General features: G+C 42.8%; 1 protein-coding gene across 1 annotated transcript in view; it reads left to right on the plus strand.

Annotated features, from left to right (window-relative positions):
- Positions 1-786: 786 nt before the first annotated feature.
- LOC106570259 (cAMP-dependent protein kinase inhibitor alpha) overlaps positions 787-20,200 on the plus strand; it is a 32,120-nt gene continuing 12,706 nt past the window's right edge. Inside the window, exon 1 of the mRNA XM_014142374.2 lies at positions 787-1,032. The gene's annotated coding sequence lies outside the window, so the exon portion shown is untranslated. The remainder of the gene's footprint in view (positions 1,033-20,200) is intronic.

Consider the following 20,200-nt stretch of genomic DNA (forward strand, 5'->3'; position numbering starts at 1 on the left):
CAATATCAAATCATTTCTGGGTAACAATTACTGTAAGTACCTTACTGTGATTGTTTTCAATAAAAATGGTCAAAAGGAAACAAATACATTCTCAGCAAAGAGCATTTTCTCAATAATTTTGCTAGGACTATCTGGTAGTGGTCTGAGTAGTGAGGGGAAAACTGAAACCTAGCTGTTATTGGCAGAGGTTTATTAACTCATTTACCACAGGCTATTACTCCATCCCACCAAAAACAGGCATTTCAGGCAGTCTTTTCAAACATCTCTTATAGTAAAAGGCCATTATCATTATTTTCACAATTTCACCGATTTATTCCAACCTCATAGTCTGAAAATATATATAAAACACATTGAAATATTTTTTTGACTGCACTGGACCTCCAAAGAAGGTGCTAATTAGGCCTAATTCATCCTTTATTAGTGATTATGATTATTAGCCCATTCATTACCCCCGTACATCTTGCAGGCCACAAATGCATTTTATCAACAAATCTTGAAGACCTGTGTAAACAGCCCACAGCGATTAGGACGCCGGATAAATCCCGAAACACAATCCACATTCTCTCAGTTCCGCTATTGGACAAAACTGCGCCTGTACCATTTTGGGGGGCTGGTTGTTATTTGCTCATCATTATGGCTTTTATTGGCCATGACTTCATATAACCAAAATAAAACATTATTTTCAACTGAATATATTTTATGTAAGGTAAAAAAGGTTAAAGATATCACATTTGTTAACGTTTAGAAAACCCTGTAGCCATTGTGCGCCCCTTTAAAAAATATTGGTACGGTCTTTTCAATTGCGCTGCGAGCGTACATTGAGGCACAAGAAGAACGGAAAACCTGATGCGTATAACATGAAGTGGACCAATGTCGGTGGTAATTGATCGGTTTATTCTACTTTAAGAAAAGGAAACACCACACTACGGCATAATTTCATTTTTTCCCCGCGAAGAGGAGGATGGTGGCCGGGTAGTCACAACTTCGGACTCGCTGCTGTTCCTTGGCACGCGCACTGATCCAGTTGGTGAGGTGAGTGCTACTAGTAGCCCAGTGGAGATGGAGAATGATAGGCTACATTGTTGTTATATTGTTGCACATCATAACCACCTGAATGGGATGTGAGAGGAATAGTTGTAGTCTGCAATGTCACACGTTTTTTGTAAATCTAAATCCAATATAGGCTATGGAATAGTGCGTCAACAGCAAGCGTTATGCTTTTTACCTAGAAATCAGAAGTAGGCCATTTCAGAGCTACAATATCTTCAAAATGTATTATTTTCTTAATTGTCAAATATATGCGCAATAATATATGACCGTTGGACCAGCTGTGGTATCTAACGTGGGCCTTCTATGGCAATACAAGCATTTAGAATGGAATGACTGAGAACGTGAAGGTAGGGTTAGGCCTTTCTTTAATGTTTCTTTATTACTTGACGACAGTGGCCTACTGATCTGTCACTTATAGATGAGCACGCGTAGTGCTGCCTTTAGGGCTGATGAAGCAAAGCTTTCAGCTTTGTTCCAATGTGTAATTGCCCCAACGTGGCCGGCCAAAGGGTACTACGGTACTGTGCCTAACTGCAGGGGCGGTTCTGGCGGGGGGGGGGGCAGCCCCTGTGACAACAATTTTGCACCCCCTTGTGGCCCCCCTAAATGTGGAGTATGAAATCATTTTTACATACCTAATTTTTGCAATCGTTCTTTTTTTACATCCGTTATTAGACAGTGGTAACGCGGAACACTAATGATTATGAACATGGTCTTTTGCCTGCTAATGCCTGCAATGCAGTGAAGAAAATGATATGACAACAATAACGTCTAATATAACTGGCCCCTCTAACAGTAAAGCTGGCCCCAGCTTGGCCCCCCCAGTTGAAATGGTCTAGAAGCGCCACTGCCTAACTGACCATCATAATGCTGTATAATAACGGCAATTGTTGATATTCTCCAACAGAATTATACATATTTAGACCAAGTTGGTAGTTTTCATATATGCTTGCTCCCTCAGCCCTCTAAACTGGTTTTCATCTGCTTCTCCACGGTTCTCTGACAGGATTTTAGAGTGAAAAAACAGAATGTAAAACATTTTGTGACATCTGTCTCCATGGGGGCCATGAGCAGTGATTTGTGCGCTGGGGACCCATAATTATTACAGTCTAGCCTGCCTCAGACTGTCTTGTTTGTTTATCATGTCAACCTTGGAGACACAAATGTCAAGATAGAAAACACAGGAAAAGTTAGCCTGGGGCACCATGATGGCTTATTTGAGCAGCTCAGCTGAATCTGACAAGGCAAGCTGGATCAAAACTGTAATCTTATGAGGCCTGTATACAAGCCTGCTCTTTCTGAAGCCATTGGCTTGAAATGAGATCAGATAGCAGTTTATTGAACTCTTCCTCTGCTGTGTGTGTCACAGGTGGCTGCTGAGGGGAGGATGACAATAATGACTGGAATGTAATGATCAATACTATTCCCTTTATTCCCTTCCAGCCTTTACAAAGAGCCCGTCCTCTCCAATTAAGGTACCACCAGCCATGTGTGTGCTTCTCTGAGTCTGTTTACATATCTGGAGTGCTTTCATCATCTCTTTTGTGATGGATAGAAGAAAGAACAGATCTTAGAACTAGAAGGGACAATGACCCAGGAGACCAATATCACAGTGTCTGTGTAGTCTGCTGTCAGTTTGGTGTGTGGGTTAGTCAGACAATGACAGAGCTCCCATCTCCCCATGGTGCCACTGCTTTTCAGACACAACTTCTCTCCTGTAGTGCAGGAAGTGAAATAACTAACAGTGACACTCCTTTTAGTTTTTTAGGCGTAGTCCTTTCAACAACCACTATTTCACACCTGGCAAACAGTTTGACCACGTCCAGCTGGTCACCTGGAATAATATACATAGAATGAAAGATATGGACAGTAGGCTACATATGTTGTGAAATGACAGACTGGCTCTGGCTGGTTCTTTATCAGTGAAGTGGCTGACTGTGATACTTCATTAGTGACCTCTGACCAGTTACAGCACCACTCACTCACTCCTCTCAGGACTCACTCCAGGCTCAAGTGACATTTCAGATGCAAGATAAAGCATATTCTGTGTATCCCAGGGAATGGAACAGAGGCTGTTATTGTAATCAGCGAAACCACTTAAACTCATCCTTCCTCTCTTTCTCTCTCCCCCTCTTCTTCCTCCTCCTCCGTATCATCAGCCTTCTGCCCATCTGGCCCTCTTAAGACGTTTGGAGGTCTTCTTCCATTAAAGGACCAATGCAGCCATTTTTTATATCAAGTCATTTCTGGGTAACAATTTAGTACTTTACTTTACTGTAATAGATTTCCATTTAAAATGGGCAAAAATAGCTTTTTGGCAACTTTCTCAAGCAATACTAATTTTAATAGGACGGTCTGGGAGTGGTCTGAGTGGGGAGGGGAAAACTGAAATTGGTCAATTAACCAGTTTACCGCATGGTGATGTCACCATGGAAAGCCAAAACTCCCGCTAATGCAAACCTCCTGATTAGAAGGTCCTGTGTAGATAGTTGCTGTTGGAAAATACAATCACAAAATAACATTGATCAAATGTTTTGACACTTTAACAGTGTTAGTTTCATCAGCTGTTGTACAATATGACACAAAACAAAGGGGAAAAAACAGAGAGTGGTGAGTGTCCCTTATAAAAGAGACTGACTATGGGTTACTGCTGCTCCCTCTCACTCTGCCTAGGCCCTGGGTGGGTGGTCCTGTAGCGAGAGATAGAGAGAACCTTAGCTAACACTACCGTTCTATACTCCATATTCTAACTGATCTCATTGCGGTGGTGGTCAGCTGGTTTTATAAAAACAAGCTGATGTTTCCATCACTACGTGAGCTCCTGTGTAATGTGATGGAGGCCACACACACAACCACTCACCACCCCCCACCATTAAGTGAGCTGCTGTGTGATGTGATGGTGGCCACACACACAACCACTCACCCCCCCACCACTAAGTGAGCTGCTGTGTGATGTGATGGTGGCCAGCCGGGAAGATGCTTCATTGCCTTTTACTCGTGTGTGTGTGTGTGTGTGTGTGTGTGTGTGTGTGTGTGTGTGTGTGTGTGTGTGTGTGTGTAATCCCACTACCTCATACTCCTCCTGTTGTCTGACATGAGGTGGTTATGAAGACCAATAGTTTTTTATTTCACCTTTATTTAACCAGGTATGCCAGTTGACAACAAGGTCTCATTTACAACTGTGACCTGGCCAAGATAAAGCAAAGCAGTGCGACATAAACAACAACACAGAGTTACACATATACAAACCTACAGTCAATAACACAAAATAAAATAAATATAACAATCTATGTACGGTGTGTGCAAATGTAGGGAGGTAGGCAATAAATATGCCCTAGTGGTGAAAATAATTACAATTTAGCATTAATACTGGAGTGATAGATGATGATGTGCAAGTAGAGATACTGGGGTGCAAAAGGGCAAGAGGGTAAGTAATAATATGGAGATGAGGTAGTTGGGTGTGCTATTTACAGATTGGCTGTGTACAGGTACAGTGATCGGTAAGCTGCTCTGGCAGCTGATGCTTAAAGTTAGAGAGGGAGATATAAGACTCCAGCTTCAGAGATTTTTGCAATTCTTTCCAGTCATTGGCAGCAGAGTGAATTTACTGCACTGTGGTGAACAGTTGCTGTAAGGAAGATGATCTGTAGGCCTATGAAGGGATGGAGGGGATAGACAGGCTTTGGGGTGTCCTTGTAACAAGATGACATGTTGTTTGTCAGATGTCACTATGTAGTTCAACACAGTGCAGTGAATTCACTTCACATTGATGTGAGGCTTCAGCCTTCTCAGTTTGGTTACTAGACCACTGTGTGTGTGTGTGTGTGTCTGTGTGTGAGCAGCGAAATAAATGCTAGTATTTTATTACTATTGTATTGTATTGACCAGGCCAGTGACCTAAGAATGGCAACCCAGTCAGTGATTGACTGAAGCGGAAGGTTGTTGACCTTTGCTGTGACCTATGGCAGGGTGGCGTTTCAGAAGGGATGTTTTCATTTTACCCGTTGGTACATGTCAGTCAAGGTTCTCCAGGGGATCTGTGATTTCACTGAGAGTAAAACACATATATTAACACACACACACACCAGCACAAGCACAGCAGACAAATATTTATCCTCTATTTGATAGGTACACTGTAGAGGGCAGAGTGATTATAGTAAGGGAGGAGTCCTCTGCCTCTCCGGAGAGGAGGATGAGTTGGCTGCTTTGCTCTTTGGGTTAGGCTGAACTTCACCCGTCAGTCCGTCCGTCCACTCCCCAGCACAAGTATGAGTATGTGTGTGTTTTCGTGCGTGTGTGTGGCACTCGCCAACAGCCTCTGATGGGCACAGACAGCAGCTGCACAGACAGCTGTAACTCAATAGGCTTCCACTTACAGCAGGCAGCGCAAACGCACACACATTACTCCCTACGTGGAATTCCAAATGAAGGGCCTCCAGTCTGACCTGTCTCTCTGAGATTGCTCAATGTCAATCCCCCTGCTGCAGCCGTCCCGTGTGTGTGCGTTTACAGTGTATTTATCAAATCAAACTTTATTTGCCACATGCGCCTGAAGGGTAGACTTTACTGTGAAATGCTTACTTACAAGCCCTTAACCAACAGTGCAGTTCAAGAAGAAGAAAATATTTACCAAGTAGGCTAAAATAAAAAGTAATAACAAAAGGTAACACAATAACGAGGCTATATACAGGGGGCACCGGTACCGAGTCAGTGTGCAGCGGTACAGGCTAGTTGAGGTAATCTGTACATGTAGGTGGGGGCGAAGTGACTATGCATAGGTAACAAACCACGAGTAGCAGCAGTGTACAAGATGGGGGGGTCAATGTAAATTGTCCGGTGGCGAGTTTTATGAATTGTTCAGCAGTCTAATGGCTTGGTGGTAGAAGCTGTTGAGGAGCCTTTTGGTCCTAGACTTGGTGCTCCGGTACCGCTTGCCGTGTGGTAGCAGAGAAAACAGTCTATAACTTGGGTGACAGGAGTCTCTGACAATTTTATGGGCTTTCCTTTGACACCGCCTATTGTATAGGTCCTGGATGGCAGGAAGCTTGGCCCCAGTGATGTACTGGGCCGTTCGCACTACCCTCTGTAGCGCCTTACGGTCAGATGCCGAGCAGTTGCCATACCAGGCAGTGATGCAACCAGTCAGGATCTGGGGGCACATGCCAAATCTTTTTAGTCTCCTGAGGGGAAAAAGGTGTTGTCGTGCCCTCTTCACGACTGTCTTGGTATGTTTGGACCATGATAGTTTGTTGGTGATGTGGACACCAAGGAACTTGAAGCTCTCGACCCGCTCCACTACAGCCCCGTCGATGTTAATAGGGGCCTGTTCCGCCCGCCTTTTCCTGTAGTCCACGATCATCTCCTTTGTCTTGCTCACATTGAGGGAGAGGTTGTTGTCCTTGCACCACACTGCCAGTTCTCTGACCTCCTCCCTATAGGCCGTCTCATCGTTGTTGGTGATCAGGCCTACCACTGTTGTGTCGTCAGCAAACTTGGTGTTGGTGTTGGAGTCGTGTTTGGCCACATGTTTGGCCACAGCTGAGCTGTAGTCGATGAACAGCATTCTCACAAAGGTGTCCCTCTTGTCCAGGTTTAGAAAGGGCGGTGTGGAGTGCAATTGAGATTGCGTCATCTGTGGATCTGTTTGGGTGGTATGTGAATTGGAGTGGGTCTAGGTTGTCCGGGAGGATGCTGTTGATGTGAGCCATGACCAGCCTTTCAATGCACTTCATGGCTACCGATGTGAGTGCCATGGGGCGGTAATCATTTAGGCAGGTTACCTTCGCTTCCTTTGGCACAGAGACTATGGTGGTCTGCTTGAAACATGTAGGTATTACAGACTCAGTCAGGGAGAGGTTGAAAATGTCAGTGATGACACTTGACAGTTGGTCCGCGCATGCTTTGAGTAGACGTCCTCGTAATCCATCTGGACCAGCGGCTTTGTGAATGTTGACCTGTTTTGTTCACATCGGCTACCGAGAGCATTATCACACAGTCATCCAGAACAGCTGGTGCTCTCGTGCATTCTTTTATTTCGATTTTTTTATCTCTCCTTTATTTAACCTTCCTGGGCAAGGTGGGACGTTTGCGTCCCACCTAGTCAACAGCCAGTAGAATCGCGTGGCGCAAAATACAAATACCTCAAATGCTATAACTTCAATTTCTCAAACATATGACTATTTTACACCATTTTAAAGACAAGACTCTCGTTAATCTAACCACACTGTCCGATTTCAAAAAGGCTTTACAGCGAAAGCAAAACATTAGATTATGTCAGGAGAGTACCCTGCCAAAAAATAATCACACAGCCATTTTCAAAGCAAGCATATATGTCACAAAACCAAAACCACAGCTAAATGCAGCACTAACCTTTGATGATCTTCATCAGATGACACTCCTAGGACATTATGTTATACAATACATGCATGTTTTGTTCAATCAAGTTCATATTTATATCAAAAACCAGATTTTACATTAGCATGTGATGTTCAGAACTAGCATACCCACCGCAAACTTCCGGTGAATTTACTAAATTACTCACGATTAACGTTCACAAAATACATAACAGTTACTTTAAGAATTATAGATACAGAACTCCTTTATGCAATCGCGGTGTCAGATTTTAAAATAGCTTTTCGGCGAAAGCACATTTTGCAATATTCTGAGTACATAGCCCGGCCATCACGGCTAGCTAATTTGACACCCACCAAGTTTGGCCCTCACCAAACTCAGATTTACTATAAGAAAAATTGAATTACCTTTGCTGTTCTTCGTCAGAATGCACTCCCAGGACTTCTACTTCAACAACAAATGTTGTTTTGGTTCCAAATAATCCATAGTTATATTCAAATAGCGGCGTTTTGTTCGTGCGTTCAAGACACTATCCGAAGGGTAACGAAGGGTGATGCGCCCGCGCGTATCGTGACAAAACATTTCAAAATATTCCATTACCGTACTTCGAAGCATGTCAAACGCTGTTTAAAATCAATTTTTATTCGATTTTTCTCGTAAAATAGCGATAATATTCCGACCGGGAGTTGTTGTTTTAGTTCAAAGACTGAAAATGTAAAATGGACTCTTCACGTGCACGCTGCCACCCGTCTCATTGTTCTCAGATCGACCACTATCCAAATGCGCTACTGTTTTTCAGCCATGGACTGCAAAGTCATCATTCAACGTTCTGGCGCCTTCTGAGAGCCTATGGGAGCCATAGAAAGTGTCACGTTACAGCAGAGATCCTCTGTTTTCAATAAAGAGGCTAAAGAAGGCCAAGAAATGGTCAGAGAGGGCACTTCCTTTTTGGAATCTTCTCAGGTTTTGGCCTGCCATATGAGTTCTGTTATACTCACAGACACCATTCAAACAGTTTTAGAAACTTAACCTCTATGGGCTAGGTGGGACGCTTGCGTCCCACCTACTCAACAGCCAGTTGAATCCTGTGGCGCGTTATTCAAATCCTTAGATATGCTATTACTTCAATTTTTCAAAAATATGACTATTTTACACCATTTTAAAGATAAGACTCTCGTTAATCTAACCACACTGTCCGATTTCAAAAAGGCTTTACAACGAAAGCAAAACCTTAGATTATGTCAGCAGACTACCCAGCCAGAAATAATCAGACACCCATTTTTCAAGCTAGCATATAATGTCACATAAACCCAAACCACAGCTAAATGTAGCACTAACCTTTGATGATCTTCATCAGATGACAACCCTAGGACATTATGTTATACAATACATGCATGTTTTGTTCAATCAAGTTCATATTTATATCAAAAACCAGCTTTTTACATTAGCATGTGACTAGCATGTGACTAGCATTCCCACCGAACACTGCCGGGGAATTTACTAAATTACTCATGATAAACGTTCACAAAAAGCACAACAATTATTTTAAGAATTATAGATACAGAACTCCTCTATGCACTCGATATGTCCGATTTTTAAAATAGCTTTTCGGTGAAAGCACATTTTGCAATATTCTCAGTAGATAGCCCGGCATCACAGGGCTAGCTATTTAGACACCCAGCAGGTTTAGCACTCATCAAAGTCAGATTTACTATAAGAAAAATGTTCTTACCTTTGTTGTCTTCGTCAGAATGCACTCCCAGGACTTCTACTTCAATAACAAATGTTGGTTTGGTCCAAAATAATCCATCGTTATATCCAAACAGCGGCGTTTTGTTCGTGCGTTCTAGACACTATCCTATTTAAAATCAATTTTTATGCCATTTTTCTCATAAAAAAGCGATAATATTCCGACCGGGAATCTGCGTTTAGATAAACAGACAAAGGAAAAGAAACCATTCGGTCGAAGCGGGCACGCGCCTAAGCCCATAGTACTCTGAGTGGCCACTTGCCAAAAGCGATAAAGTGTTTCAGCCAGAGCCTGCCTCGATATCGTTCAACGTTTTCCCGGGCTCTGAGACCCTATGGAAGACGTAGGAAGTTTCACGTTATTGCACAGATCCTGAGTCTTCAATAAAAAGAGCCAAGATGAAACACTACTTCTCAGACAGGCCACTTCCTGCTTGAAATCTTCTCAGGTTTTGGCCTGCCATAGGAGTTCTGTTATACTCACAGACACCATTCAAACAGTTTTAGAAACTTTAGGGTGTTTTCTATCCAAAGCCAATAATTATATGCATATTCTAGTTACTGGGCAGGTGTAGTAACCAGATTAAATCGGGTACGTTTTTTTATCCAGCCGTGCAAATACTGCCCCCTATCCCCAACAGGTTATGGGTGTTTTCTATCCAAATCAAACAATTATATGCATATTCTAGTTTCTGGGCAGGAGTAATAAACAGATTAACCCCTGGTTGGGCTCGACATCCAGCGAAAAATCCTAACCCAATTAGCATAACAAAATGTAATATTTTTTTTTTCAAATATAGGACTATGTTATATCGTTTTATAGATACACCTCTCCTGAATCGAACCACGTTGTCCGATTTCAGCAAAAGCAAAACATTAGATTATGTTAGAGGAGTATATCGTAAAAGTAGCCACATAGCCATTTTCCGACCAACCACATGCATCACAAATAACCAAAAAACAGCTAAATGCAGCACTAACTTTGGCAAACTTCATCGGATGACACTCCTAGGACATCATGTTACACAATACATGCATTCTTTTGTTCGATAAAGTTCATATTTATATATAAAAACAGCATTTTACATCGGCGCGTAACGTTGACTAACTATTTTCCCTCAAATGCATCCGGTGAAACCGCTACAATTTACTAAATTACTATTCGAAAAAATTTTTAAAATGTAATATTGTCATTCTAAGATTTATAGATGAATATCTCTTGAAACCACCTGTAATGCCAGATTTAAAAATAACTTTACTGGGTAATCACACTTTGCGATAAAAGGGGATGCGATACTCAGAAAAATAGGCTAGCGTTACAGGTCAGCGCCATCTTGGAACAATTGCATATCAAATCTAGTCTTGTATGCTATTGTCAATAATCCCTCACCTTTGATTATCTTCATCAGAAAGCACTTCTAGGAATCCCAGGTCCACAACAAATGTATTTTCGTTCGAAAAAATTCATCCTTTATGTTCCAATTGCTTGTTCTTGTTAGCGCGTTCTGAAGGCTGCACCAAAAGTTCCGACGTGCGCGGGACACCTCTTTTTTTCATTTAGGTTCGTTCAAACATGTCAAACGTTGTATAACATAAATCTTTAGGGCCTTTTTCAACCAGAGCTCCAATAAGATTCAAGGGGGAAGATTGCATTGTCTTTCAAAACGTTTCGAAAGGGGAGGGTAGCCAGGGGCGCCGGCTTCATAATGGTGATGGCCCTCTCCATGTGACCACGTTCCACAGCGTGTCATTCAGTCAGTTTTCACAGTAGGAGACTCAAACCACTTTGTAAAGACTGGGGACATCTAGTGGAAGCAATAGGAAGTGCTCAATGAACCATTGCTCACTGTGTGATTTATAAGCAACGAGATGAAGTTGAGTCCGCAATTCAGAATTCCACTTCCTGTTACGATCGGTCTCGGGGTTTTGACTGCCATATGAGTTCTGTTATACTCACAGACACCATTCAAACAGTTTTAGAAACTTTAGGGTGTTTTCCATCCACAAGTATTAATTATATGCATATCCTAGCTTCTGAGTTTGAGTAGGAGGCCATTTAAAATGGGGACGAATTATTTTCAAAAATCGCTGTAGCGCCCCCTATCCTAGGCGAACGACAAGAGGTTAAATCGGGTACGTTTTTTATCCGGCCGTGAAAATACTGCCCCCTATCCATAACAGGTTAATGTCCCGATGGTAGGATAATGTTAATAGTTGGTCATTTATTTTATTTTGTAATGATTGCATGTTAGCAAGGAGAATGGAAGGCATTGGGAGTTTACTCGCTCGCCTCCGGATTCTCAGAAGGATGCCCGATCTGCATCCCCTTTCCGGCGTCTTTTCTTCACGCAAAAGGCGTGGATCTGGGCCTGTTCCAGTGAAAGCAGGATATCCTTCTCGTCAAACTCGTTAAAGGTGAAAGTTTCTTCCAGTCCACGGTGAGTAATCGCTTTTCTGATGTCCAGAAGTTATTTTCGGTCATGAGACGATAGCAGCAACATTTTGTGTTCCACAATAAGTAAAACAATTAGTTACACAAAACGCAAAAAAAAAAAATGTGCACAATTGGTTGGGAGAATGTAAAACATCAGCCATGTTCTTCAGCGCCATCTTGATTTCCGTCAGGATGAGAGGCTTTTTTTTAGTTATTCAGTAAGTACTAAGCCATCATCCAAAGATCAATAGGACTAGTCCTTTTATAATTCTGAATGTTCAGACAAGACCATGCATATCAAATGGCACGCTATTCCTAATGTAGTCCACTACTTTTGTCTAGGGCCCATATGGCTCTGATCAAAGGTAGTGCACTATATAGGAAGTACTGTGCCGTTTGGGACCTAGGATAATGTATAATGATGGAGAATCCAGTGTTGATCTCATTAGATCATTTGTAACCTGTTCTCTAACTCTCCTGAACAGTTCGTCTGACAGACATTGTTTATGTTTACTAGGCAGCAATAATATATTCTAAAGAGCTCATTTCATAGATTGCCTAAGGTAGGGTCTGTTAAGTGAGTCTCAGGCACAATGATGGGTTCAATTGGATTTCAATTGGTACTATTAATTAGGCTTTTATTAATAAGGGCTTGCATTGAGTGACCTGAAGATCCCTCTTGAATCTCTGACAAAAACAGAACAACAATATAGTCGATGTAAGAGGGTGAGTGGGGTGATATTGGTGTGTGTGTGTGTCTACAGTGTAGTTATACCATCAGGATGAGAGAAGAGGTGTGTGTGTGTTCTGATCTTTTGTCTCTGTGCCACTGTCCCTCTGTCAGCCCAGCGCTGTTGTCAGACACTGCCTGCGGGCCATGTCTCTCTCTCTGTGTGTGTGTGTGTGTGTGTGTGAGTGGCCCTGTCCAGCAGGAGAGAGAAGCACGTGCAGGCCAGACAGAGAGAAGAGATGTGACCCACGGCACAGCACAGCGCTGTTTACATGTCTGTTTAGACAAGGGACGGAGGAATGTGGCGAGAGGGGACAGCCTTGTCTTGTACACACTCTTGCAAGAGGCTGTGGGCTAAAATATTGATGTGTGATGGTTGGTTGTTGCTACTGGCACAGGCTGCCCACCTACTGTTGTCACATCCTGGGGACTCCGACTCTCCAAGTCTCCTCTTCTCTCTGTCATCTCTTCTCCAAGTCTCAGATTCAGCTCACTCTCGCCATTGTGGTTGTTGACCCCCTTTTTACTCCATAAAGTTCTCAGGGTGGCATTTTCCTCTCGCAATCGCACACGCTATGAGTAAATGCACCATAACATTTTAAATAAACGAGAGAGCTGATACTGCAGCTTGCAATTGCATTGAGTGTAATATGAGTTTTGTCTGTCATCTCCACTAACCGTTAGCGCAATAGTTTAACTATCTCATTACGCTTGTGCCATGTCAACCTTTGCCACATCGTTGATCAAATCGCTCAATGAAACGCAGCTAAAGTATTTGAAAGAAAACAAATAGTTATGTTATGGAGCGGCGCCAGACTGGCTCTAAAGCCCTCTGGAAATATGCTAATGAGTTAGAATGACCATGGATGCAGCGTTGTGATTGACCCTCTGGAAAGGAGCACAATGGATCTCTTGTTTGGTGATCACGAGGGCACTCTGCATCCACACACACTCTTTCTGCTTCATTTGTCATGTTTTTGACAGTTTGTTTTTATGGGTTAGAACACACTTTGAACCCCAGAGTTAATCATTGTTAACTTCTGACGTCTCTAAGAAGAAAGACTTTATGGTTTGATGATAAGGGCCTCTTGAACCTGATCACCAGTGTTCACAAGGAAGGAAATATAATGCTACATGGGATGATTGACAGATAACAACCAAGATATGGCATCTGGTCTGTCCCAGGCGAAAAATACGTCTTTATCTAGTTGTTATCTGATGTCTTTTCTACCAGGACCAGGTTACAACCTGACAATTAACTAGTTATGAAGTTTTATTACTAATGTTGCCTTCTGGATATTGTGGGATAAAGAACAGGAGTAGCAGATTGATTATCTCGCTCCAAACAACTTGTTCTTATAGTGGACACTTCAGTGTACCACCTTTTCTGAGGGCACACTTGTTAAACTTGTAGCTAGAGGTGGCTCATCTAGGTGGGTGGTAGCCTGAGGCACAACCAGGTAGCTAGAAGAACAGTCACATTCAGCCTTTAAGATCTCCTGTGAGAGAGAGCCACCAAATGCAAGTCTCCTCTGATTTGTCTTCGTCTGAAAACTTGTGAAACATGAGAGAAGCGAGATGCTGTGTAAACGTTCTGGGGATCAGTGGCGAGCGAGAGGTCTACTGGGACGTGTGAGTCTGGGGGGGTGTGATCGAGCTGTCTCACTGGATCGGTCTTCCTCTCTTTCGCCATCTTCTCTTCCTCTACTCTCCTCCTCATGGCTTTCTCTCTTCCTTTCCTCTCTTTCTCTCTGTGAATGCACTGAAAGATGCAATATTGATTGGGCTTCACCCAACAGACTGTAAAAATAATGACCCATGAATCCCCTGAAACAAAGGACAACCAGTCAGTGTAAACAGAGAATGTAAAGAATATCTCTGTCCCTGTCTCTCTCATTATCACTCTCATTGTCTCTCCCCCCTTTTGCGCTCCTTCACTTGCTCGCTCTCAACCCCCCTGTTTCTGCAGGGCTTCACCTTCCATCCTATGGAGAGGCTGATTGCAATGCTGCTGTTACCATGGCAGCCAGTGGAACACATTAAGCTTTATAATAACACAGAGCGGAGAAAGGGAAGAAAATAATCAAGAGCATGAGGAGGAAACTATAAATAGAGAGAGCAGTAATCCCTAGCATCATTTATTAAACCGTAACTTCAGATGGCTGTGTTGGCTTTGTAACACATAATTTCCCTTGCAGCTAGTACAGTATACACACTGTCCCTTCCCAGAGTCCCCTATCAAGTCAGTCAGTTTTGACAACGAGGGCTGATTCCAGTAATGTAGCATAGCTACTATGGTGTTTGTGACCTCATTCATCTATCCTGAGCTCCACTCTCATATTTAAGGATAAATAATGACACACGCCCAGTCATCTAGGGACAGTCAGACTGAGATGTGGCACGCGGGTGATTTTGTATTTTTTATTGTTTATTATTGGATCAGAAATGTATTAAATCCAAAGCTCTGACAAAGCCGTTCATTTCAGATTCTATTTTATGACTCAATTTTGTTCTATTCTATATTGTTCTATTCTATTTTGTTACATGAGGTCTGCAGTTGTGAGGTCAGTTGGATGTACTGCCAAATTCTCTAAAATGTATTTTTAACCTCTTACATCTAGACGTTCCGCTAGCGGAACACCTGCTCCAATATCCAATGATAGGCGTGGCGCGAATGACAAATTCCTCAAAAATACAAAAACGTCCATTTTTCAAACATATGACTATTTCACAGCATTTTAAAGACAAGACTCTCCTTTATCTAACCACACTGTCCGATTTCAAAAAGGCTTTACAGCGAAAGCAAAACATTAGATTATGTCAGCGGAGTACCCAGCCAGAAATAATCAGACACCCATTATTCAAGCTAGCATATAATGTCACAAAAAACAACACCACAGCTAAATGCAGCACTAACCTTTGATGATCTTCATCAGATGACACACCTAGGACATTATGTTATACAATACATGCATGTTTTGTTCAATCAAGTTCATATTTATATCAAAAACCAGCTTTTTACATTAGCATGTGACGTTCAGAACTAGCATACCCCCCGCAAACTTCCGGGGAATTTACAAAATTACTCACGATAAACGTTCACAAAAAACATAACAATTATTTGAAGAATTATAGATACAGAACTCCTTTGTGCAATCGAGGTGTCCGATTTTAAAATAGCTTTTCGGTGAAAGCACATTTTGCAATATTCTCAGTAGATAGCCCGGCCATCACAGGCTAGCTATTTAGACACCCACCAAGTTTAGCCCTGACCAAAGTCAGATTTACTATTACAAAAGTTTGATTACCTTTGGTGTTCTTCGTCAGAATGCACTCCCAGGACTGCTACTTCAATAACAAATGTTGGTTTGGTTCAAAATAATCCATTGTTATATCCAAATAGCGGCGTTTTGTTTGTGCGTTCAAGACACTATCCGAAGTGTAAATAAGGGTCACGAGCATGGCGCATTTCGTGACAAAAGATTTCTAAATATTCCATTACCGTACTTCGAAGCATGTCAACCGCTGTTTAAAATAAATTTTTATGCCATTTTTCTCGTAAAAAAGCGATAATATTCCGACCGGGAATCTGCGTTTAGGTAAACAGACAAAAGAAAACAAAGCATGGGGTCGACGCGGGCACGCGCCTGAGTCTCACAGTACTGTGACCAGCCACTATCCAAACGCGCTACTTTTTTTCAGCCAGAGCCTGCAAAGCCACGATTCAGCTTTTTGCCGCCTTCTGAGAGCCAATGGGAGCTGTAGGAAGTGTCACGTAACAGCAGAGATCCCCTGTAATGGATAGAGATAATCAAGAAGGCCAAGAAATTGTCAGACAGGGTACTTCCTGTAAGGAATCTTCTCAGGTTTTGGCCTGCCAAATGAGTTCTGTTATACTCAGACACCATTCAAACAGTTTTAGAAACTTTGGAGTGTTTTCCATCCAAAGCTAATAATTATATGCATATTCTAGTTTCTGGGCAGGAGTAATAATCAGATTAAATCGGGTACGTTTTTTATCCGGCCGTGAAAATACTGCCCCCTAGCCATAACAGGTTAAAGGCACAGTCAACTTAGTGTATGTAAACTTCTGACCCACTGGAATTGTGATAGAGTGAAATAATCTGTCTGTAAACAATTGTTGGAAAAATGACTTGTGTCATGTACAGAGTAGATGTCCTAATCGACTTGCCAAAACTATAGTTTGTTAACAAGAAATTTGTGGAGTGGTTTAAAAACGAGTTTTAATGACTCCAACCTAAGTGTATGTAAACTTCTGACTTCAACTGTACTTACTACCTCAACTAACCGGTGCCCCTGCACATTGACTCCTTATTGGTACCCCCTGTATATAGTCTTTCTATTGTTATTTTACTGCTGATATTTTTAATTACTTTTACCTCTTATTCTTATCCTTTTTTTTAACTACATTGTTGATTAGGGGCTCGTAGGTAAGCATTTCACTGTAAGGTCTACCTGTTGTATTTGGCACATGTGACTAATAACATTTGATTTGACATGCAGTTAGTTAAAGGCCCTGTGAGTAATTGCCACCATTTATTATCACTTACTTTTAAATGTAGTGTATCCAGGTTTTTGGATCTACATTAAGGGAAGTGAGCCCCACTAACTCCATGTCAGAAGCCTATTTAGCTCTCTATGCTTAGCAGTGTTGTAACAACCCTTGCCCTCTGACGATTTGAATGAAGAGGTCTTTTATCAAATTTTATTGGTCACATACACATTTAGCAGATGCTATTGTGGGTTTAGCAAAATGCTTGTATATTGCCTGGCTGTAGTATTGTCTTCTACACAGTACACACCACAGATATTGTCTGACGAAACAATCCTATTTATTATATAGGTCACCATTTCTATACAAAATGGTCCCTCCCAACCAAGACCTAGTGGGGTCGTTATTCTAAGCCTCCACTGCAGATGCTGTGCATTATTCAGATTTGGTTCAGAAGTGTTCCATTGCTAGACTAGAAATGTGTTTATTATTTTACTTTTTTTATACAGCAACGTATAGAGCAAAACATACTATATTCCTTTTCAACTGTCATTGATTGCTGTGGATTGTAGTATTACACACATCTGAAGCAGCCAGCCCTGGATAACACAAACATCTCTGGATAACAGTAGACTTGTTTCCTGTCTCTGTCAGCCAGCCAACCCTGGATAACACACACATATCTTGAGCGCAGTAGACCTGTTTCCTGTCTGTCAGCCAGCCCTGGATAACACATACTGTACTTCTCTGGAGACCATCAGACTTGTTTGGAGTGCGTCTGTTTGTCAGCCTTCCCTATTGCATGATGGTCCTGCTTGGCCCTGATTAGTCCTGTTGTCTCCTGCCTGCTTGTAATGTGTCTTATGATTTCAGCAGGCAGACCGAGACAGGCCTCTCCTGTAATGCATGTAGCCATGAAGGCAGCTGTAGACCTGCCCATGCTAATTGCAGCTTGTCTTCTCTGCTTCTGGAGGCTGGTAGGGCCACACAAAGAGAAGCTCTGACATGTGAAGGCCTGAGAGGGGAAGAGGAAGAAACTGTCCTCCTGCCTCCCTGGACGCCTACACACACACTTAACGGGCTGGAGACAGAGGGCAGAGCTTAGCACACACACAGCCACACATTCATATCCACTCCCTACTGTCTCTGTAGGGGGTGCCAATTGAAAAGCCTGGGAATGTGATGTGTTATAGTACCCTACTGAAGGACCTGGGGTGAGATGTCTAGTATCCTATTGAATGTAAAGCAATTTCAGTTGGAGAAAAACTCACATTTTAAATGTATTATCGTTATTTTCACTATGAAATAGGCCAGGGTCAAAACAGAGAAATGGAGGCTGGAGGGAGAGTTTCTATATGAGATTGTGGAGAGAGACGAGGACAGGATGAGTGGGAGTGATGTACAAGTGGGAGGGATTTGCAAGTGGGAGAGCGAGAGAGAGGTGTGAAGTGTGAGAGAGAGAGAGCAGTGTGAGAGAAGTGTGAGAGGTGTGAGAGAGCAGTGTGAAGTGTGAGAGAGAGCGAGAGAGAGGTGTGAAGTGTGAGTGAGAGAGCAGAGTGAAGTAGAGAGAGAGCAGAGTGAAGTAGAGAGAGAGAGGTGTGAAGTAGAGAGAGAGGGGTGTGAAGTGTGTGAGAGAGAGGGGTGTGAAGTAGAGAGAGAGGGGGGTGTGACGTGAAGGATAGAGGGAGAGAGAGGGGTGAAGTGAAGTAGAGAGCGGGGGTGTGAAGTGTGATAGAGAGAAAGAGGGAGAGAGGTGTGAAGTGAAGTAGAGGGGTGTGAAGTGTGAGAGAGAGTGAGAGAGAGAGAGAGAGAGAGAGAGAGAGAGAGAGAGAGAGAGAGAGAGAGAGAGAGAGAGAGAGAGAGAGAGAGAGAGAGAGAGAGAGAGAGAGAGAGAGAGAGAGAGAGAGAGAGAGAGAGAGAGAGAGAGAGAGAGAGAGAGAGAGAGAGAGAGAGAGAGAGAGAGAGAGAGAGAGAGAGAGAGAGAGAGAGAGAGAGAGATGTGTGACGTGACATCCAAACAGAGAGAGAGAGAGAACAGAGAGAGAGAGAGAGATGTGTGACGTGACATCCAAACAGAGAGAGAAGGATCAGAGAGAGAGAGAGAGATGTGTGACGTGACATCCAAACAGAGAGTTCGTGACATCCAAACAGAGAGAGAGAGAGAGATGTGTGACGTGACATCCAAACAGAGAGAGAGAGAGAGAGAGAGTGTGTGACGTGACATCCAAACAGAGAGAGAGAGAGAGAGATGTGTGACGTGACATCCAAACAGAGAGAGAGAGAGAGAGAGATGTGTGACGTGACATCCAAACAGAGAGAGAGAGAGAGAGAGATGTGTGACGTGACATCCAAACAGAGAGAGAGGTGTGTGAAGTGACATCCAAACAGAGAAAGCTAAGAAAAGTTTCAAAGGTTTGTTGATGGGACAGAACCATAAATGCCTGTTTGCAGATCTTGACAGTTGAAAAACAAGAGCAAATGTAATGTTTAATACTAAACGATGGCACATATGGAAAAGGGTTATTTGCAACCATTTCCCTTTCTCAAAAAAGAGAGGCATCAGCCAAGGATGTCAGATCAGCATTTTTGAAGAAGCTGACCAGAGCAACACGTATCAAACAGTAAAATTATTTAATAATGGAACTGCATTGATACAAGGCAATGATTCAAGCCTCCAGGCTTTTGAGAATAGATTTGCTACCCTAAAAGCAGAAGCTGAAATCATCTCAGAAACTGAGGAAAAAGTCAAGGAGGGAGATGGAGAAAAGCAGGCCCCAGCAAGAAGCCCTCAGTGTCCCTCTTCCTACCTCACCTGCAGCAGACAGAGCCAAGGACATGCCTACAACACCAAGAACTCCTGCTATGCAACGTTTCCACAACACCCTCTCTGTAGTCGAAGCAGAGGTCATAGAACTCAGAGAGAACAAGCTTCAAGAGGAGGACACTGTCCAAAAACTAAAAGAAGAGATGAAACAGTTCAGGGAGGAGAGCAGAGCATATATTGCTAAATTCGAAAGCAGAATGGACAAACTGAGTCAGACAAATGATGACCTCAGAGACCATCTGAGCACAACAGGAAAGGAGCTAGAACAAAGAGAGGGGTACATTGACACCCTCAACCAGCAGTGAGTCATTATGTCCTCTGCCTCTAGAGAACATGTCGACCAGCTTGGCATAACACAAGCAGAACCTGAGACCAGCATGGCCTCCACCACACAGCCTGATGACACTGCACCAGCCTACCAGTCTGCTCCAGCCCAGATCAGCTGGAGGGGGACAGCTGGATCAGGACAGTATCAGAACCTTTGCCAAGGACCTAAAAGATGCAACATTTGGCAGGGACCCACACACCCATCACCCCAGCAACAGAAGT

This window comes from Salmo salar, chromosome ssa14 (genome assembly GCF_905237065.1).
Source record: "Salmo salar chromosome ssa14, Ssal_v3.1, whole genome shotgun sequence".
NCBI lineage: Eukaryota > Metazoa > Chordata > Actinopteri > Salmoniformes > Salmonidae > Salmo > Salmo salar.